Source organism: Phoca vitulina, unplaced genomic scaffold (genome assembly GCF_004348235.1).
Source record: "Phoca vitulina isolate PV1807 unplaced genomic scaffold, GSC_HSeal_1.0 scaffold106, whole genome shotgun sequence".
NCBI classification, from domain to species: domain Eukaryota; kingdom Metazoa; phylum Chordata; class Mammalia; order Carnivora; family Phocidae; genus Phoca; species Phoca vitulina.
Genome location: NW_022589809.1, coordinates 544,407 through 565,158, shown reverse-complemented (window position 1 = coordinate 565,158; position 20,752 = coordinate 544,407).

Sequence of the window (20,752 nt, the reverse complement as noted above, 5' to 3'; positions counted from 1 at the left end):
AATTATCACTTCTAATTGTTCAGAAACAGAGACATAATTAGAATAGTAATACTCTGCCTAGATTCTATGCCTTTGTGTGTGTGTGTGTGTGTGCTTTCTTAATTGAAGTATGATTAACATACAGTGTTATATTATTTTGGGTGTACAATATTCAGCAATTCTTTTTTTTTTTTAAAGATTTTATTTATTTGTTTGACAGAGAGAGACATAGCAAGAGAGGGAACACAAGCAGGGGGAGTGGGAGAGGGAGAAGCAAGCTTCCTGCCGAGCAGGGAGCCCAATGTGGGGCTTGATCCCAGGACTCTGGGATCATGACCTTAGCTGAAGGCAGATGCTTAAACACTGAGCCACCGAGGCACCCCAATATTCAGCAATTCTACAGATTATTCAGTGCTCATTAAGACAAGTGTACTCTTAATCTCCTTTATCTATTTCACCCATCATCCTACCCATCTTCCCTCTGGCAATCACCAGTTTGTTGACTATATTTAAGAATCTGAGTTTTTTTGTTTATCTCTTTTTTTTTCTGCTTCTTCATTTGTTTTGTTTCTTAAATTCCACATATGTCCAAAATCACATGGTGTTTAACATTCTCTGAGTGATTTATTTCACAGCAATTTGCCCTCAAGGTCCATCCATGTGATTGTAAATAGCAAAATCTCATTATTATGTATGACTGTATAATATTCCATCACACACACAAAAACCCCACACATATACACACACACCACATCTTTCTCCATTCACCTATCAGTGGAAACATGAGCTGCTTCTATATTGTGGCTATTGTAAACAATGCTGCAGTAAACATAGGAATACATATATTTTTTAAAATTAGTGTTTTTGTTTTCTTTGGATGCATATCCAACAGTGGCATTACTGGATCATATGGTAATTCTATTTTTTTTTTTAAAGACTATTTATTTATTTATTTATTTACTTACTTACTTACTTATAGCACAATTGGGGGGAGGGACAGAAGGAGAAGAAGAGAGAGAGAATCTCAAGCAGATGCCCTGCTGAGCCCAGAGCCTGACTCACTCCAGAGCCCAACATGGGGCTCCATCTCAGGACCCTGAGATCATGACCTGAGGCAAAATCAAGAATCAGACACTGACTGAGCCACCCAGGTGCCCCTCTATTTTTAATATTTTGAGAGACCTCTATACAGTCTTCCACAGAGGCTGCACCAACTTGCATCCCCACCAACAGTGCATGAGGGTTCCTTTTTCTCCTCATTCTCACCAACACTTGCTCTTTCTCACCCTTTTGATTTTAAGCATTCTGACAGGTGTGAGATGATATCTCACTCTAGTTTTCATTTGCATTTCCTTGATGATTACTGACGTTGGGCATCTTTTCATGTCTTTTGGCCATCTATATGTCTTCTTTGAAAAATGTATATTCATGTCTCCTGCCCATTTCTTAACCAGATTATTATTATTATTATTATTATTATTATTATTGATGTTGAGTTGTATAAGTTCTTTATATATTGTAGATACTAACCCTTTATTGGATATATCATTTGCAAATATCTTCTCCCATCTGGTAGGTTGCTTTTTTTTTTTTTTAATCTTTGTCTATCTATCTATCTATCTATCTATCATCTATCTATCTATCATCTATCTATAATCTATCTATCATCTATCATCTATCTATTATCTAGATCTATCTATCTATCTATCTATCTATCTATCTATCTATCTATCATCATCTATCTATCTATCAGAGAGAGCACAAGCAAGGGAAGTGGCAGGGAGAAGCAGGCTCCCTGCTGAGCAAGGAGCCTGATGTGGGACTTGATCCCAAGACCCTGGGATCATGACCTGAGCTAAAGGCAGACACTCAACTGGCTGAGCCACCCAGTTGTCCCATGTCTTTTTGTTTCATCAATGGTTTCCTTCACTGTACAAAAGTTTTTATTTTGATGAAGTCCCAATAGTTTAATTTTCATTTTATTTCCCTTGCCTGAGGAGACATATCTAGAAAACTGTTTCTATAGCTGATGTCAAAGAAATTACTGCCTAATGTTCTCTTCTAGGAGTTTTACGATTTCAGGTGTCATATTTAAGTCTCTAATATGTTTTGAATTTATTTTTGTGTATGATGTAAGAAAGTGGTCCCGTTTCATTCTTTTGCATGTAGCTGTCCATATTCTCCAACACGATTTGTTGAAAAGATTGTCTTTTCCCCATTGTATATTCTTGCATCTTTTGTAGTAGATTAATTGGCCACTTAAGTGTAGGTTTATTTCCGGGCTCTCTATTCTGTTCTATTGATCTGTGTGTCTACTTTTGTGCCAGTATCATGCTGTTTTGATTGTATACCTTGAAATTTGGGATGACAATACCTCCAGTTTTATTTTTTTAATTTTTTTTTCTCATCTTTGGGATTTATTTTTCTAAGTTTTCACAGGAATTTTGGAAGTCCCTTACATGTCTCTTTTATTTTATTTTATTTTGTTACGTTAATCACCATACAGTACATCATTAGTTTTAGATGCAGTGTTCCATGATTCATTGTTTGCGTATAACACCCAGTGCTCCATGCAGTATGTGCCCTCCTTAACACCCATCACCAGGCTAACCCATACCCCCACCCCCTCCCCTCTAGAACCCTCAGTTTGTTTCTCAGAGTCCATTTTTTTTTTTCAAGATTGCTTTGGCTATTTGAGATCTTTTGTGGTTCCATGCAAATTTTAGTTTAGTTTTAGCTCTATAAACAGCGTTTTTGGTATTTTGATAGGGATTGTATTCAATCTATAGATTGCTTTAGGTAGTATGGACATTTTAGTAATACCGATTCTTCCTGTACATGAACATGGAATACCTTTCCATTTGTTTGTGTCATCTTCAATTTCATCAATGTTTTATAATTCTGAGTACAGGTTTTTCATCTGTTTGGTTAAGTTTATTCCTGGGTATTTTATTCCTTTTAGTGCAATTGTAATGGAATTGCTTTATTAATTTATCTTTCTGATACTTCTTTATTAGTGTGTATAAATGCGACATGTTGTATATTAATTTTGTATCCTGTGACTTTACTGAATTCCTTTTATTAGTTTTAGAAATTTATTGGTGGTCTTTAGGGTTTCCTACACATAGTGTCATGTCATATGCAAATAGTAAAAGTTATATTTCTACCTTACGAATGTGAATGTTTTTGTTTTTTACTTGCCTAATTGCTGTGACTAAGCCTTCCACTACTAAGTTTAATAAAAGTGGTGAGACCCAGTGCTCATCACAACACGTGCCCTCCTTAATACCCATCACGTGGTTATGCCATCCTCCTACCCCCCCCCCCCCCCGCCCGTAACCGTCAGTTTGTACACTAATGATGTACTATATGCTGGCTAACTGAACATAATAAAAATAAATAAATCAATAAATAAAAGTGGTGAGAGTGGACATTTGTGTCTTGTTTAAATTTATTTCAAGTTATTTTTTTTTAAAAAAATTTAAATTCAATTTAGTGAACATACACTGTATTATTAGTTTCAGGGGTAGAATTTAGTGATTCATCAGTTGCATATAACACCCAGGGCTCATTCCATCAAGTACCCTCCTTAATGCCCATCACCCAGTTACCCCATCCCTCCACCAAACCTCCAGCAACCTTCAATTTGTTCCCTACAGTTAAGAGTCGCTTGTGGTTTGCCTCCTTCTCTGATTTCTTCTTATTTTATTTTTCCTTCCCTTCCCCTATGTTCATCCGTTTTGTTTCTTGAACATCACATATGAGTGAAATCATATGATATTTCAAGTTTTTATTTAAATTCTAGTGAGTTAACATATATGGTATAATTGGTTTCAGGAGTAGAATAGGGTTTATCACTTATATTTAACACCCAGTGTTCATCACATCAAGTGCCCTCCTTAATCCCCATCACCTATTTAGCCCAATCCCCCACCCATCTCCCTCCATCAACCCTCAGTTTGTTCTCTATAGTTAAGAATGTTGGGCCTCCTGGGTGGCTTAGTCAGTTCAGCCTCTGCCTTTGGCTCAGGTCTTGATCCCAGGGTCCTGGTACTGAGTCCCACATCAGGCTCCTTGCTCAGTGGGGAACCTGCTTCTTCCTCTACCTGATGCTCCTCCTGCTTGTGCTATCTCTCTGACAAATAAATAAAATCGTTAAAAAAAAAGAATCTCTTATGGCTTGCTTTTTTTTCTCCCTTCCCCTATGTTCATGTTTTGTTTCTTAAATTCCACATATGAGTGAAATCATATGGTAGTTGTGTTTTATTCTTAATCTTAGAGGCAAAGCTCTCAGTTTTTCACCACTGAGTATGAAATTGCCATGGGTTTTTCATAGACGCCCTTTATTATGTTGAGTTATGTTCCCTTTAACCCTACTTTGGGAAGAGCTGTTATCATGAAAGGATGTTGCACTCTGCCAGATGTTTTTTTCTGCATCTATTGAAATGGTCTGTAGTTTTTATCTTCTCTCTTATTAATTAACATTGATTGATTTGTGAATATTGAACTGCACTTGTATCCTTGGAATACATTCTACTTGGTTGTGGTGAATTATTTTTTGTAATGTATTGTTGGATTTGGTTTGCCAATATTTTGTTGAGGAATTTTGCATCTATGTTCATTAGTCTTTATTTGGTTTTGGTTTTAAGATAATGTTGGCTTAATAGAATGAATTTGAATTTCTTTCTTTTATTTATTTATTTATTTTGGAATAGTTTGAGAAGAATAGGCACTATCTCTTTTTTAAATGTTTATTAGAATTCACATCTGAAGCCATCTGTTTCTGGACTTTTGTTTGTTGGGGGCTTTTTGATACTGATTCAACTTTATTACTAGTAATCAGTCTTTTCAAATTTTCTATTTCTTCTTGATTCAGTTTTGGAAAGTTATATGGTTTTAAGAATTTATCCATTTCTTCTAGATTGCCCAATTTGTTAGCATATAATTTTTCCTAGTAGTGTCTTGTAATCCGTTGTGTTCTGTGATGTTAGGTGTTATTTTTCCTCCTTCATTTATAATTTTATTTACTTGACTTGTCTCATTTTTTCTTGATGAGTTTGGCTTATCAAATTGTTTATGAATTTCATTGTTATTTTCAAAAATAAGATGTTGATTTCATTGATCTGTCTTATTGTGTTTTTAGTTTTTATTTCATTTATTTATGTTCTAAACTTTATAATTTCCTTCCTTTTACTAATTTTGGGCTTTTGTTCATACCACCTTTAGATGTAAGTTTAGGTTGTTTATTTGAGTTTTTCTTATCACTTGAGGTAGGTCTATATTACTATAATCTTCCCTCTGAGAACAGGTTTTGCTGCATCCCAACAATTTTGGACTGTTATGTCTTTATTTTCATTTGTTACCATGCATTTTTTGATTTCCTGCTTAATTTCTTGGTTGACCTATTCACTGTTTAGTAGCATTTATATAGCCTCTTGTATTTGTGTTTTTGCCCCAGACTTTTTTCTGGTGATTGATTTCTAGTTTTATAGCATTGTGGTTGGAAAAGATGCATAATACAGCCACACACCTCCAGGAGCTGTTGCATGCTTTGCCCACTCATGCACCCCAACAGTCATAGCACACCACGCCCAGACATGCACCCCCAGCCACCATTGCACAGGGCCCAGCTACACATAGCTTCCCACCCATTGCACCCTGAACAAAACCCCCAGCCACTGAACTACTTTGAGGGATAAAGCATAAGATTACTGTTTGAGCACATATTTTGCTAATACTGCACTCCACTGCCAAGTTACCTGGTGGGTGTGCCACCTCAGAGCTTGTCTGCTTGTATCCCATTAACACCACAGAGAGCATGTATAGTCCACAACAAACAAAGAGTCAGTGCAGACAATTGTGCTGAAAGGAAAAGTGACTCAGACACAACAGCAGGGCATAAGAAACACACATAGGATACTCTCCTGAAGTGCCAGGTTTTGGTGAAAAGGGGACATTGCACTTCAGGGCACTCCAGGACCTCTTCTTCATGAAGTGACTATTTTCAATAGCGAAGACACAGGTGACTTTCTTAACACTGAGAAACAGACACAGAGAGGGAGAGAGATAAAGAGGCAGAGAAATTTATCCAAATGAAAGATTAGGACACACAAAAGCAGTAAAAATGAATATTTATGGGGGGCAGAGCAAGAAGGCAGAGGATTAGGAGACCTGGATTTCGTCTGGTCCCAGGAATTCAGCTGGATAGGGATCAAACCATTCTGAACACCTACAAACTCAACAGGAGATCAAAGAAAAGAATAGCAACAGCTCTCTGAACAGAAAAGCGACCACTTTCTGGAAGGTAGGACGTGTGGAGAAGTGAATCCGAGGCAATATTTGGGAGGATAGACGGCGGGGAGGGGGCTTCCGTCAGCTGCTACCGGCAAGTGATAGAGCCGTGGAGCACAAAATTGCAACTTTTAGAAGACGGTTCCTCTGAGGGACGTTGCTCCAGTGGCTAAGTGGGGGGTGGAACCCCCGCAGGACAGTGTGGTCTCAGGACCCTCGGGGTCACAGAAAGACCAGGGGTGCCTGAGTGTGGCAGAGCTCCCAGGGATCAGAGCGGGGAATCCGGTTGCAGAGACGGAGCCGAGGAGTGGGCTCTCAGCTCCGGGTTGCCATAAACCATGATCCACGGCACAGTCGGACCACTGCTCCTCCAGCAGGGCCTCAACAAGTGGCAGATCTGGGGAGACTCCCCTTTCTCCCCCAGGAGGAACGGCGCGGGAGTGCACCGCAGGGATCTGCTGGGTTTGGAGACTCCACACCGGGTCATGTGCCGGAGGGAGAAGCGCTCGGTCACAAGCTGGGTGAGCATGGAGTGTGGCTGGAACCTGGGGAGATGGGAGTGATTGACTGCTTTTCTCTGGGGGCTTGCTGAGGAGTGGGGCCCCTGAGTTCTTGGCTCCTCTGGGGCAGAGATTGGGAGGCCGCCATTTTCACTCTAGTCCTCCAAAGCTGTACGGAAAGCTTGCAGGGAACAAAAGCTCTTGAGAGCAAACCCGGGAGATTACTTAGCCCAGACCTGGCAAGGGCGGGGCAATTCCGCCTCTGGCAAAAACATTTGGGAACCATGGTGACAGGCCTCTCCCCCAGAAGATCAGCAAGAACAGCCAGCCAAGATCAAGTTTACCGATCAATGAGAACGGCAGAACTCCAGCACTAGGGGAATACTGCACATAGAATTCATGGCTTTTTTACCATGTTTCTTTAGTCTTTCAAAATTAATTTTTTTTAACTGTCTTTTTTTCTTTGAATTTTTCTTTTTCCCTTTCCAACCAACATCTTATCAATCCCTTTTTTTAAAAAATATTTTTTATTTTTTATTTTTAGAGTCATATTCTATCCCTTCAGGTAGTTACCCTTATTTTTGGTATATATATAAGTTGTTTTCTCTTTAAAATTTTGATATACAGTTTCTTCTAACAGATCAAAATATACCCTAAAACTTTAGTGTATGGCTTTGTTCTGGTCTCCTGCCTGATCACATTCTCTCTCTCTCTTTTTTTTTAATCCTCTTCTTTCTTTTTTCAACCAACTTCTTATCTTATCAATTCCTTTTATAAAATCTTTTATAATTTTCATCTTTACAGTCATATTCCATCCCTTCATTGTATTAACCCTGATTTTTGTACATATGTAAGTTTTTCTTTCTTTAAAATTTTGGGAGACAATTTCTTCTAACAGACAAAACTATGCCCAAAATCTAGTGTGTGGCACTGATCTATGCACCAGCCTGATCATATTTGATCATATTCTGTTTTTTTGTTTTATTTTTGTTTTTGTTTGTTTTTATCTTTTTCTTTTTCCTTTTTCTTCTTTCTTTCTTTCTCTTTCTTTTCCCCCGGTTTCAGGTCTTTTCTGATTTGTTTAGTGTATATTTTCTGGGGATGTTATTACCCTGTTAGCATTTTGTTCTCTCATTCATCTATTCTCCTCTGGACAAAATGACAAGATGGAAAAAATTACCTTAACAAAAAGAACAAGAGGCAGTACCGATTGCCAGAGACCTACTCAATATGGACATTAGTAAGATGTCAGAACTAGAGTTCAGAATGATGATTTTAAAGATACTAGCTGGGCTTGAAAAAAACATGGAAGTTATTAGAGAAACCCTTTCTGGAGAAATAAAAGAACAAAAATCTAACCAAGTCGAAATCAAAAAGGCTATTAATGATGTGCAATACAAAATGGGGTTGATAACTGCTAGGATAAATGAAGCAGAAGAGAGAATTAGTGATATAGAAGACCAAATGATGTAAAATAAAGAAGCTGAGAAAAAGAGAGATAAACAACTACTGGATCACGAGGACAGAATTCGAGAGATAAGTGATACCATAAGATGAAACAACATTAGAATAATTGGGATCCCAGAAGAAGAATAAAGAGAAAGAGGGGCAAAAGGTATATTGGAGCAAATTATAGCAGAGAACATTCCTAATTTGGGGAAGGAAAAAGGCATCAAAATCCAGGAGGCGCAGAGAACCCCTCTCAAAATCAGTAAAAATAGGTCAACACCCCGACATCTAATAGTAAAACTTACGAGTCTCAGAGGAAAAGAGAAAATCCTGAAAGCAGCTCGGGAGAAGAGATCTGTAACCTACAATGGTAGAAACATTAGATTGGCAACAGACTTACCCACAGAGACCTGGCAGGCCAGAAAGGACTGGCAGGATATATTCAGAGCACTAAATGAGAAAAATATACAGCCAAGAATACTATATCCAGCAAGGCTGTCATTGAAAATAGAAGGAGAGATAAAAAGCTTCCAGGACAAACAAAACTAAAGGAATTTGCAAACACGAAACCAGCCCTACAAGAAATATTGAAAGGGGTCCTCTAAGCAAAGAGAGAGCCTAAAAGTAACAGAGAGCAGAAAGGAACACAGACAATATACAGTAACAGTACCTTACAGGCAATACAATGGCACTAAATTCATAACTTTCAATAGTTACCCTGAATGTAAACGGGCTGAATGCCCCAATCAAAAGACACAGGCTATCAGATTGGATTAAAAAACAAGACCCATCGATATGCTGTCTGCCAGAGACTCAGTTTAGACCCAAAGACACCCCCAAGTTGAAAGTGAGGGGCTGGAAAACAATTTACCATGCTAACGGACACCAAAAGAAAGCTGGGGTAGCAATCCTTATATCAGACAAATTAGATTTTAAACCAAAGACTGTAATAAGAGATGAGGAAGGACACTATATCCTACTTCAAGGGTCTATCCAACAAGAAGATCTAACAATTGTAAATATCTATGCCCTTAACATGGGAGCAGCCAATTATATAAGGCAATTAATAACAAAAGCAAAGAAATACATTGACAACAATACAATAATAGTGGGGAACTTTAACAGCCCCCTCACTGAAATGGACAGATCGTCTAAGCAAAAGATCAACAAGGAAATAAAGACTTTCAATGACACACTGAACGAAATGGACTTCACAGATATTTTCAGAACATTCCATCCCAGAGCAACCAAATACACATTCATCTCTAGTGCCGATGGAACATTCTCCAGAATAGATCACATCCTAGGTCACAAATCAGGTCGCAAATGGTACCAAAAGATTTGGATCATTCCCTGAATTTTTTCGGACCACAATGCTTTGAAACTGGAAGTCATTCACAAGAGGAAAGTCGGAAAGAACTCAAATATATGGAGGCTAAAGAGCATCCTACCAAAGAATGAATGGGTCAACCAGGAAATTAAAGAATTTAAAAAATTTATGGAAACCATGGGGCGCCTGGGTGGCTCAGTCGTTAAGCGTCTGCCTTCAGCTCAGGTCATGATCCCAGGATCCCGGGATCGAGCCCCACATCGGGCACCCTGCTCCGCGGGAGGCCTGCTTCTCCCTCTCCACTCCCCCTGCTTTGTTCCCTCTCTAGCTGTCTCTCTCTGTGTCAAATAAATAAATAAAATCTTTAAAAAAAAAAAAAATTTATGGAAACCAATGAAAATGAAAACACAACTGTTCAAAATCTTTGGAATACAGCAAAGGCAGTCCTAAGAGGAAAGTATATTGCAATACAAGCCTTTCTCAAGAAATAAGAGAGGTCTCAAATACACAACCTAACCCTATACCTAAGGGAGCTGGAGAGAGAACAGCAAATAAAGCCTAAACCCAGCAGGAGAATAGAAATAAAAAAGAACAGAGCAGAAATCAATGAAATAGAAACCAAAGAACAGTAGAACAGATCAACAAAAGAAGGAGCTTGTTCTTTTAAAGAATTAAGATTGATAAACTCCTGACCAGACTTATCAAAAAGAAAAGAGATATGACCCAAATCAACAAAATCATGAATGAAAGAGGAGAGATCACAACCAACACCAAAGAAATGCAAACAATTATAAGAACATATTATGAGCAACTCTATGCCAGCAAATTAGATAATCTGGAAGAAATGGATGCATTCCTAGAGATATATCAACTACCAAAACTGAACCAGGAAGAAATAGAAAACCTGAACAGACCTATAACCACTAAGGATATTGAAGCAGTCATCAAAAATCTCCCAACAAAAAAGAGCCCAGGGCCAGATAACTTCCCAGGGGAATTCTACCAAATATTTAATGAAGAATTAATACCTATTCTTCTTAAAGTGTTCCAAAAAATAGAAATGGAAGGAAAACTTCCAAACGCGTTTTAGAAGGCCACCATTACCTTGATCCCCAAACCAGACAAAGACCCCATCAAAAAGGAGAATTACAGACCAATATCCTTGGTGAACATGGATGCAAAAATTCTCACCATAATACTAGCCAAAGGGATCCAACAGTACATTAAAAGGATTATTTACCACGACCAAGTGGGATTTATCCCTGGGCTGCAAGGTTGGTTCAACATCCTCAAAACAATCAACGTGATACATTAATAAAAGAACAAGAACTATATGATGCTCTCAATAGATGCAGAAAAAGCATTTGACAAAGTACAGCATCCTTTCTTGATCAAATTCTTCAGAGTATAGGCATAGAGGGTACATACCTCAATATCATAAAAGCCATCTATGAAAAACCTACAGCGAATATCATTCTAAATGGGGAAAAACTGAGAGCTTTCCCCCTAAGGTCAGGAATGCGGCAGGGATGTCCACTATCACCACTGCTATTCAACATAGTATAAGAAGTCCTAGCCACAGAAATCAGACAACAAAAAGAAATAAAAGGCATCCAAATCGGCAAAGAAGTCAAACTCTCACTCTTTGCAGATGATATGATACTTTATGTGGAAAACCCAAAAGACTCCACCTCAAAACTTCTAGAACTCATACAGGAATTCAGTCAAGTGGCAGGATATAAAATCAATGCACAGAAATCAGTGGCATTCCTATACACCTACAACAAGACAGAAGAAAGAGAAATTAAGGAGTCGATCCCATTTACAATTGTGCCCAAAACCATAAGATACCTAGGAATAAATCTAACCAAAGAGGCAAAGGATCTGTACTCAGAAAAGTATAAAATACTCATGAAAGAAATTGAGGAAGACACAAAGAAATGGAAAAACATTCCATGCTCATCGATTGGAAGAACAAATATTGTGAAGATATCAATGCTACCTAGAGCAATCTACACATTCAATGCAATCCCCATCAAAATACCATCCACTTTTTTCAAAGAAATGAACAAATAATCCTAAAATTGGTATGGAACCAGAAAAGACCCCGCATAGCCAGAGGAATGTTGAAAAAGAAAAGCAAAGCTGGCGGCATCACCATTTCGGACTTCCAGCTCTATTACAAAGCTGTCATCATCAAGACAGTATGGTACTGGCACAAAAACAGACACAAAGATCAATGGAAGAGAATAGAGAGCCCAGAAATGGACCCTCAACTTTAGGGTCAACTAATCTTTGACAAAGCAGGAAAGAATGTCCAGAGGAAAAAAAACAGTCTCTTCAACAAATGGTGTTGGGAAAATCGGACAGCCACATGCAGAAGAATGAAACTGGACCATTTCCTTTCACCACATAGAAAAATAGACTCAAAATGGTTGAAAGACCTCAATGTGAGACAGGAGTCCATCCAAATCCTAAAGGAGAACACGGGCAGCCACCTCTTCGACCTCAGCCACAGCAATTTCTTCCTAGAAACATCGCCAAAGGCAGGGGAAGCAAGGGCCAAAATGAACTATTGGGACTACATCAAGATAAAAAGCTCTTGCACAGCAAAAGAAACAGTCAACAAAACCAAAGACAACCGACGGAGTGGGAGAAGATATTTGCAAATGACATATCAGATAAAGGGCTAGTATCCACAATCTATAAAGAACTTATCAAACTCAACACCCAAAGAACAAATGATCCAATCAAGAAATGGGCAGAAGACATGAACAGACATTTTTCCAAAGAAGACATCCAAATAGCCAACAGACACATGAAAAAGTGCTCAACATTGCTTGGCATCAGGGAAATCCAAATCAAAACCTCAATGAGATACCACCTCACACCAGTCAGAATGGCTAAAATTAACAAGTCAGGAAAGGACAGATGTTGGTGGGGTTGCAGAGAAAGGGGAACCCTCCTACACTGTTGGTGGTGTAACCACTCTGGAAGATAGTTATGGAGGTTCCTCAAAAAGTTAAAAATAGAGCTACCATATGATCCAGCAATTGCACTACTGGGTATTTACCCAAAGATACAAATGTAGGGATCCGAAGGGGTATGTGCACCCCGATGTTTATAGCAGCAATGTCCACAATAGCCAAACTGTGGAAAGAGCCAAGATGTCCATCGACAGATGAATGGATAAAGAAGAGGTGGTATATATATACAATGGAATATTATGCAGCCATCAAAATCAATGGAATCTTACCATTTGCAATGATGTGGATGGAACTGGAGGGTATTATGCTGAGCGAAATAAGTCAATCAGAGAAAGACTTGTATCATATGACCTCACTGATATGAGGAATTCCTAATCTCAGGAAACAAACTGAGGGTTGCTGGAGTGGGGTGTGGGGTGGGAGGGATGGGATGGCTGGGTGCTAGACACTGGGGAGGGTATGTGCTATGGTGAGCGCTGTGAAATGTGCAAGACTGTTGAATCAAACATCTGTACCTCTGAAACAAATAATGCAATATATGTTAAAAGAAAAAGAAGAAGAAGAAGAAGAAGAAGAAGAAGATAGCAGGAGGGGAAGAATGAAGGGGGGGAATCGGAGTGGGAGACGAACCATGAGAAATGATGGACTCTGAAAAACAAACTGAGGGTTCTAGAGGGGAAGGGGGTGGGAGGATGGGTTAGCCTGGTGATGGGTATTAAAGAGGGCACGTTCTGCATGGAGCACTGGGTGTTATGCACAAACAATGAATCATGGAACACTACATCTAAAACTAATGATGTAATGTATGGTGATTAACATAATAAAAAAATTAAAAAAAAAAGAAATACCTGTGTGCAGACATAGCGTTTCTCTATTCCTTCCAATCAGAATGGTGCTGATGTCAGTAGCTGTGCTTGGGTTCTAGAGATCAGTATGTCTGAATGTGTTGATGGGGACAGGCAGGTTATGCTCAGGGTCATCTCTGCATGCTTCACCTACAGTTTCTCAGAGCCATGGAGACCCCTGCCCAGCATCAGGAGAATGTGATGACTCATAGGGACAGTAGTCACTGCAAGCCAGGCTGCACATCACAATCAGCCAGGGGTTCTTTCTGGTAAATCACTCATTCTGAAATGATGGTTTTAAGGTATTTATTTAGTCCCCTGATAAATATTAAAACTCATGCCACAACTCCACTCCTGGAGATGACCACACTTTTCCCAACTCCCCTTCTATGCTATCGTGGGTGGGTGCACAGATGTCAGCCCTTGGGCACTGAGTGGAAGACAGAAACTTCCAGGAAGACCTTCATTTGAATGAAGAACCTCTCCACCTCATGGAGCAGTGCTTGCCTCTCACTGCATTGCTTGGCCTCTTGTTTTAAGACCTCCACCTCTCCCTTGAGGATGGAGCACCTCTCCTTCAACTGGAGGATCTCAGACAATGACTCCACAGTGCTCAGGGCCTGGGTCTCCTCTATAAAGTCCTCCCAGCTCTCCTCCTCATTTCCTGCCCTGAGTTTTAATACAAATTCTTCAAACCACAGGACTGTTTCATCTTCTTGGGGATGGTGTCATTTTCTTCTTCTGAGGAGAACCCCCCTAAAAGATGAATAATGCACAGGTAGTGGGCCACAATGACCTCAGGCTGAAGTAAATCTCATGTGGGAAGGAACTTGAATGCCCACCTCTCTGAAGATTTGGAAGGTGCCCAGTCTGAGGGCGTTGGATCAGGCTGGTGTCCCAGTGGGTTTTTTGCCCAGTGCTAAGCTGGGATGGAGGTCTCATGGTTTGATGGCTCCCAGGTGGCCATGGGTCCAGTGGACACATTGGTGCAATGCTGAGCGGGTTTGGAGGTCTCATAATCTGAGACCAAGTGGCAAGCCCAGTGTTTGAGTGCTCTGTGCTCTGGGGGAAGGAATGATCCATGTCCAAGGGCACAAGGTGAGTTTGTTGTCCAGGTGCCTGCTTGGCCAAGCCTAGAGCTGCATTGTTGATCTCTGGGTCCAAGGGTACATGGAAATCCTGCTGTCCAGGTGCCTGCTTGGCCTGGACCAGAGTGGCATTGTTGGTCTCCAGCTCCTTGGCACATGAGAGCCCTATGTACAGGTGCCTGTTTGGCCAAGCACAGAGCTGTGTTATGGTCTCCAGGTCCATGGGCTCATGTTGAGCCTGCTGTCCAGGTGCCTGCTTGGCCTATAAGAAAGACAAGTTGTTGGTTTCCAGGTCCAAGGGCACATGGTGAGCCTTATGTCCAGGTGCCTGCATGGCCTATAAGAGAGCTGCATTGTTGGTCTCCAGGTCCAAGAGCACAAGGTGAGCCTGCTCTCAAGTTGCCTGCTTGGCCTAATAGAGAGCTGAGTTTTTGGACTTCAGGTCCAAAGTCACATGGTAATGCTTCTGTTCAGGTGAATCATTTTCCCAATACAGAGCTGGGATGCAGGACTCATGGTTTCTTGGCACTTGGCAAGCCCAGTGTTCTCTAGACTCACTTGCCTTATGCTGCACTGGACTGGCAAGCTTGAGATATGTGGGATCCTGTTCCACCCTGTGTCTGTGTGACTCACTTACCAGTGTCAAATGGGTTCAGAGGGCTCCCAGTGTTTGGGTTCCTGGTGGGTGCTCTGTTCTGGGGACTGAATTTCTCTGTGTTTTGCTGTGTTTGAGGGTTTGTGGTCTGTGGGCTCCTGGTTGGCGAGGTGTGTGGGTAATTAGTTTGTCCACTGCTGAGCTGGTTCAGACAGTTTGTGGTCTGAGGACCTGTGTTCCAAGGACTCTCACTGTGTCCAGTGATCTGGTGATTCCTTCTCCCAGTACTTACTTGTTTCATAAAATTCCCTCTGCCAGGTGTTTGGAGGCATTGTACACAGTGTGCCTATCTGGGTCAGCTGGATGTTCAGGGCATTCATGGTCCCTGTGCTGAGCTGGGTTGGAGGGCTCCAGAGTAGTAGTGTGCCCAGTGCTCCCTCAGGACATGGATGCAGCTTTCCTGTGCTGAGCCTGTTTGTGACCCCAGAGGTGTGGGGCCCAGCTGGCTGAGAATCAACGGTGCTCTGATTCCCAGTGTCCCACTCCCATGTACCAAATGGGAATGTGTGCCTGAGCAGCTGGGCCAGCCTCACAGTGAGAAACTGGTCCAGGGGTCACTGTGTGCAGGTTTGAGGAGTCTCAGGACAACAGAGGGGCACAAAGGTAGTTGCTAACATGAAGGTGGTGTGCAGAGTGTTGGTGAGAGGCCCAGGGCAGGAGGAGTGGGCAGGGCACTTACCACGGGCAGGGCAGAGAAAAGGTCAGAGAATGCTAGGAATAGCAGGAAGAGCTGTAGCTGAAGCCCCATCTCTCTCTTCTGTGCAGCCTTGGCTGTTACCGAGCTTTTAAAACAACCCTGGGGCATCACAATGCCTTCTAGTGATGTCACCACCATGCCCTGTCCAATCACCAGGGCGCTGTCACATTGGCTTCCTTCAGGTGGCCAATCACCATGCAGTTAGGCTGGCCAATGACTGATGGCTAGCTCAGTGACCTTCCTGACATCATTGTCTAGAAACCATGTTTTAAAGGAAAACAGGTTAATGTCCCTTCAAGATGAAACATTAATATTTGGGTTGTATTTATAGTGAAGGTCATGGTGAGGCTGAAAGACTCAACCAGTACAAAGCCAAATGTGTCACTTAGAGTCACCATTGATTAAAACACTGACACTGATGTTAATGAAGACATGGGACATTAGACCCCATGAAAGGTCACGCTTGTGGGGTAAGTCGGACAACATGGCACTAGGGCAAATGCTACTCTCAACTCATCCATCAAAGCTTAAATATAAGTCTAGAAAAGGGTAGACATTGTGTTTGGTACAACTTCCCACAATAAACCTAAACCTAGAAAGGATGAAACTGTGTCACAAGTCATTACCTGCTTGCCAAAACGACATTCAGCTCTCATAGAAGGGGGGCAACAAAATCCATTCAGTCACCAGGTTCACAGTCTTCATGTCCAGCTTCCAATCTGAAAGTTCTGGGGGGAGGAGTTACGTTTGTCTCCTCCCTCGAATACAGCTACATAGTTATCAGATCATTCTGATCACCCAAGAAATCAATCTAAGGATCTAAGAATATAAATGCTGCAAGTCTACAAGTAGAAAAGCAACCACTGTTTGGAAAGGAGGAGGTGTGGAGACTTGAATCTGCTGTGATGTAGTTGAAAATATGGCTGAGGGGAGGGTGTCTTCTTAAGGAGTCTACTGTAAAGTATTATAAGCAGTGGGGTGTGAAATTGGGTCTTTTAGAAGTCTGGATAAAGAAGATGTGGTATATATATAAAATGGAATATCACTCAGCCACCAAAAAGAATGAAATCTTGCCATTTGCAGCAACGTGGATGGATCTGGAGGGTATTATGCTACATGAATAAGTCAGTCGGAGAAAGACAAATACTATATGATTTCTCTCATATGTGGAATTTAAGAAACAAAACCAATGAACATAGGGTAAGGGAAAAGGAAAAAGAAAATGAGAATAAAACAGGGAGGCAAACCATAAGAGACTCTTAACTGTAGGGATCAAACTGAGGGTTGCTGGAGAGGAGGTGGGTGGGGGGATGGGGTAACTGGGTGATGGGCATTAAGGAGGGCACTTGATGGAATAAGCACTGAGTGTTATATGCAACTGATGTATTACTAAATCTTCCCCTGAAACTAATTTAAAAAAAAAGGAATGTGTTCAGGAACCTTCCATATTTGTTCCCCACAGGCACACAGGAAGCTTCCATTAATTACTTGTTGAAAGAGTGAGCTGCCAGATGGAGCTGTCTCCTCCCAGAGCAGATACAAAGGGTCTGGAGCTCAGGGGAGAGAAGAGTAATGAGCAGAGAGGTGCTAAATAAAGCTGGGGGATAGATGGGCTTCCCCATGAGGACCATGAAGAGAAGAGCATGTGGTCACCCCAACCAAAGGGGCACACAGGAAAAAGCTGGCAAAGGAAGGTGAAACAGAAATCAGCAAAAAAGGGAACTGGAAGTAAAATTATCACAGAAGTGAAGAGCGGGGTGTCCCCAAGAGCCCAGAGTTATCTTCAGCCTCTAGACAGGCTGAGTGAGGCTAATTGCAGCTGGATTGCATTTGGGTTTCCGTGAGTCTCAGACAAACGCAATTCTGTTTTATACATATACTTTCTGACTCATTTTTTTTTTTTTTATTGAAGCATAGTTGACACACAATATTTTGTTAGCTTCAGGTGAACATTATAGTGATTGGACAAGTTTTTACCTTATCCTATACTCATCAGAAGTGTGACTATCATCTGTCACCCAAAACACTGTTACAATACCATTGACCACATTCCCTATGATGTGCCTTTCATCCCCATGACGTGTTCATCCCATAATGGGAAGCCTGTGTCTCCCACTCCCCTTCACCCATTTCTCCCATGCCCCCCTCACTTCCCCTCTGGCAACCATCAGTTTGTTCTCTATATTTGTAAGTCCATTTCTGCTTTTTGTTTGGTTGTTTATTCATTTGTTTTGCTTTGCAGATTCCGCAATGGAGTGAAATCCTATGGTATTTGTCTTTCTCTCTCTGACCTATTTCACTTAAGTTTATGCCCTCTGGGTCCATCTATGTTGTTTCAAATGGCAAGATTTCATCCTTTTTTTTTGGCTGAGTAATATTCCATTGTGTATATATACCACCTGTTCTTTATCCATTCATCTATTTTTTTGTAGATAGTAAGATTTAATTTTCAATCTAAAAAAAAAAAACCAAGAAGATACTAGGAAGGGAAAAATGAAGGGGAGGGAATCAGAGGGGGAGACGAACCATGAGAGACTATGGATTCTGAGAAACAAACTGAGGGTTCTAGAGGGGAGGGGGAGGGGGATGGGTTAGCCCTCTGATGGGTATTAAAGAGGGCACGTATTGAATGGAGCACTGGGTGTTATACGCAAACAATGAATCATGGAACACTACATCAAAAACTAATGATGTAATGTATGGTGATTAACATAACATAATAAAAAAAAACAAAAAAGAGGGCGCCTGGGTTGCTCAGTCATTAAGCGTCTGCCTTCGGCTCAGGTCATGATCCCAGGGTCCTGGGATCGAGTCCCACATCGGGCTCCCTGCTCAGCAGGAAGCCCGCTTCTCCCTCTCCCACTCCCCCTGCTTGTGTTCCTGCTCTCGCTATCTCTCTGTCAAATAAATAAATAAAATCTTTAAAAAAAAAAAACAAAAAAGAAAAAATCACACTATACTAATATCTATGTACAATGTGGACATTTTCAGAGGACTTATATTAGGAAACATTGTTTCTCTTCACCCCGTGACAATAGTTCATATGCCATAATAATACTTTGCAACAACAATCCATCAGCAGTCATACAGACATGATGATTTTACATTTCAACACACGAGAAGAAAGTTGACATATTCCCAGCACTTTCTTTTCTCGTAACAGCTGCTGGTTTCCAGTCTAGCAGAGCAGGTCTCCACACATGCTTTTGGAAACATCAGCTTTTAAACTATAACAGTGGCTATATTAGAAATTTTATTCTTTCCAGTTCCAAACTTAAATGAGGAAGTTGCCATTTACAAATAACAATCAATGGTTTATTAATGGGTTTGGTGAAGTTTACCGACCAAGATGTGAAAAATGTTGCATGAAGTAAAAATCAATAAAGCTATGGTAAAGCAGACTTGTTTACATTATAGATCAGAATACATAATTAAAACTGTGGTTAAGTTGTACAAATTAATTATTTATATTCAAATTACAGCTGCTCCACAAATCTAATGAAAAGAAACTGGTTTGCTTTCACCTCGTTCTTTCAAAGTTTACCGATGGCTTTGATTCCCATGGAGAGCTCTCCCAGCTGCTGGGCTTTCTCTTGTCTTTAGCCTTGGCATCCTTTCATCACTCAGGAGAGAATGCCCCAAATGATAAAAGGCTCCCCGGGTGGTGTGTAACCAAGACATCAGGCTGAAGCCAGCCCAGGCCAGAGGCCTGCAGGCCGTGGAAGCACCAGCACCTGGGCACAGTGACCCAGCATGGGTACTGCACTCTGGATGGCGGCAGGCACCAGCCAGGTCTTGGCATCCAGCCCTGAATCACTGACATTAGGGAGTAAGACCCCAACAGAGGGAACAGCATCTACCTTCACAGACACCCCACACCTGGACCCTCTACCGGAGTGGGGGATTTGCGCCTGGGTAGTAGCCTCAAATTTCCCATGTCTGGGTACAGATGCCCTACTTTTCTGCTTTGGGTGGTTCTTTCTGCTCCGTGGCCTGATCTTCCAGGTGTCTTACAGAGTCACTGCCTGTGTTGGGGTGGGAGGGTCCATGGGGCCACTTCTTCCCTGTTTGGCAATGGGGGCACCGCTTGGGAGCCAAGTACGTGGTCTCGGTGCTTTGCCAGGAGGCGGGGGGAGGTTTCTGAGTCCCGAGCACGGTCTGCATCCTCCGGGCTCACATTCTCGGAAGGCAGTACGGGGTGCGGTGCTCGGGGACTGGTGCGCAAAGCTTGCAGCCAGCTCGTCTGGACCAGGCAGGGATGCTGGGTGGACAGGCAGAGGCGGCCTCTGGGACCAGCGAGGGAGAGCGTGGGGCTGGGCTCCCACGATGCGGGTGGGCGGGTGTCAGAGGCGGGGAGTGGGCTCGGCAGGCGGCCTCCACCTGTGGAGCGTCTGCAGGGACGCAGGGGGTCGGCGGCTCTCCGTGTGGGTCACGGTGTCCCGTTAACGAGCGTGGGCTCTGTTCTGAAAACCGTGGGTTGGAGCAGGGAGGTGGGCCGGCATGCACGGCGCCGGGAGGGAGGCCGGGCTGCTCGGGGCTGCGTGGTGCGGTCGGGCGCCCGGGGGACGGGCGGGGCGCAGAGGTGGAGTCCTCGCTCCCCCCGGAGCGCTGGGGTCCTGGCTTTGGTGACTGCTTGCACCAGGACCCCTAAGTCACCACCACCAGGCCCTGGCCGATCAGGAGGCGATGTCCCCGCCCCCCTCCCTGGCCCGTCGCCAGGCAGCCTTCTTCACCTGCGGTCCCCGCCCGATCACCAGGCGGCTGTCCCCGCCCCTCTCATCCTGGCCAAACAGCAGGCAGCTGTCCCCGCCCCTCTCATCCTGGCCAATCACCATTCGGCTGTCACCGCCCCGTTCTCCCTCACCAATCAGCAGGCAGCTGTCCCCGCCCCTCTCATCCTGGCCAGTCACCAGGCAGCTGTCCCCGCCCCT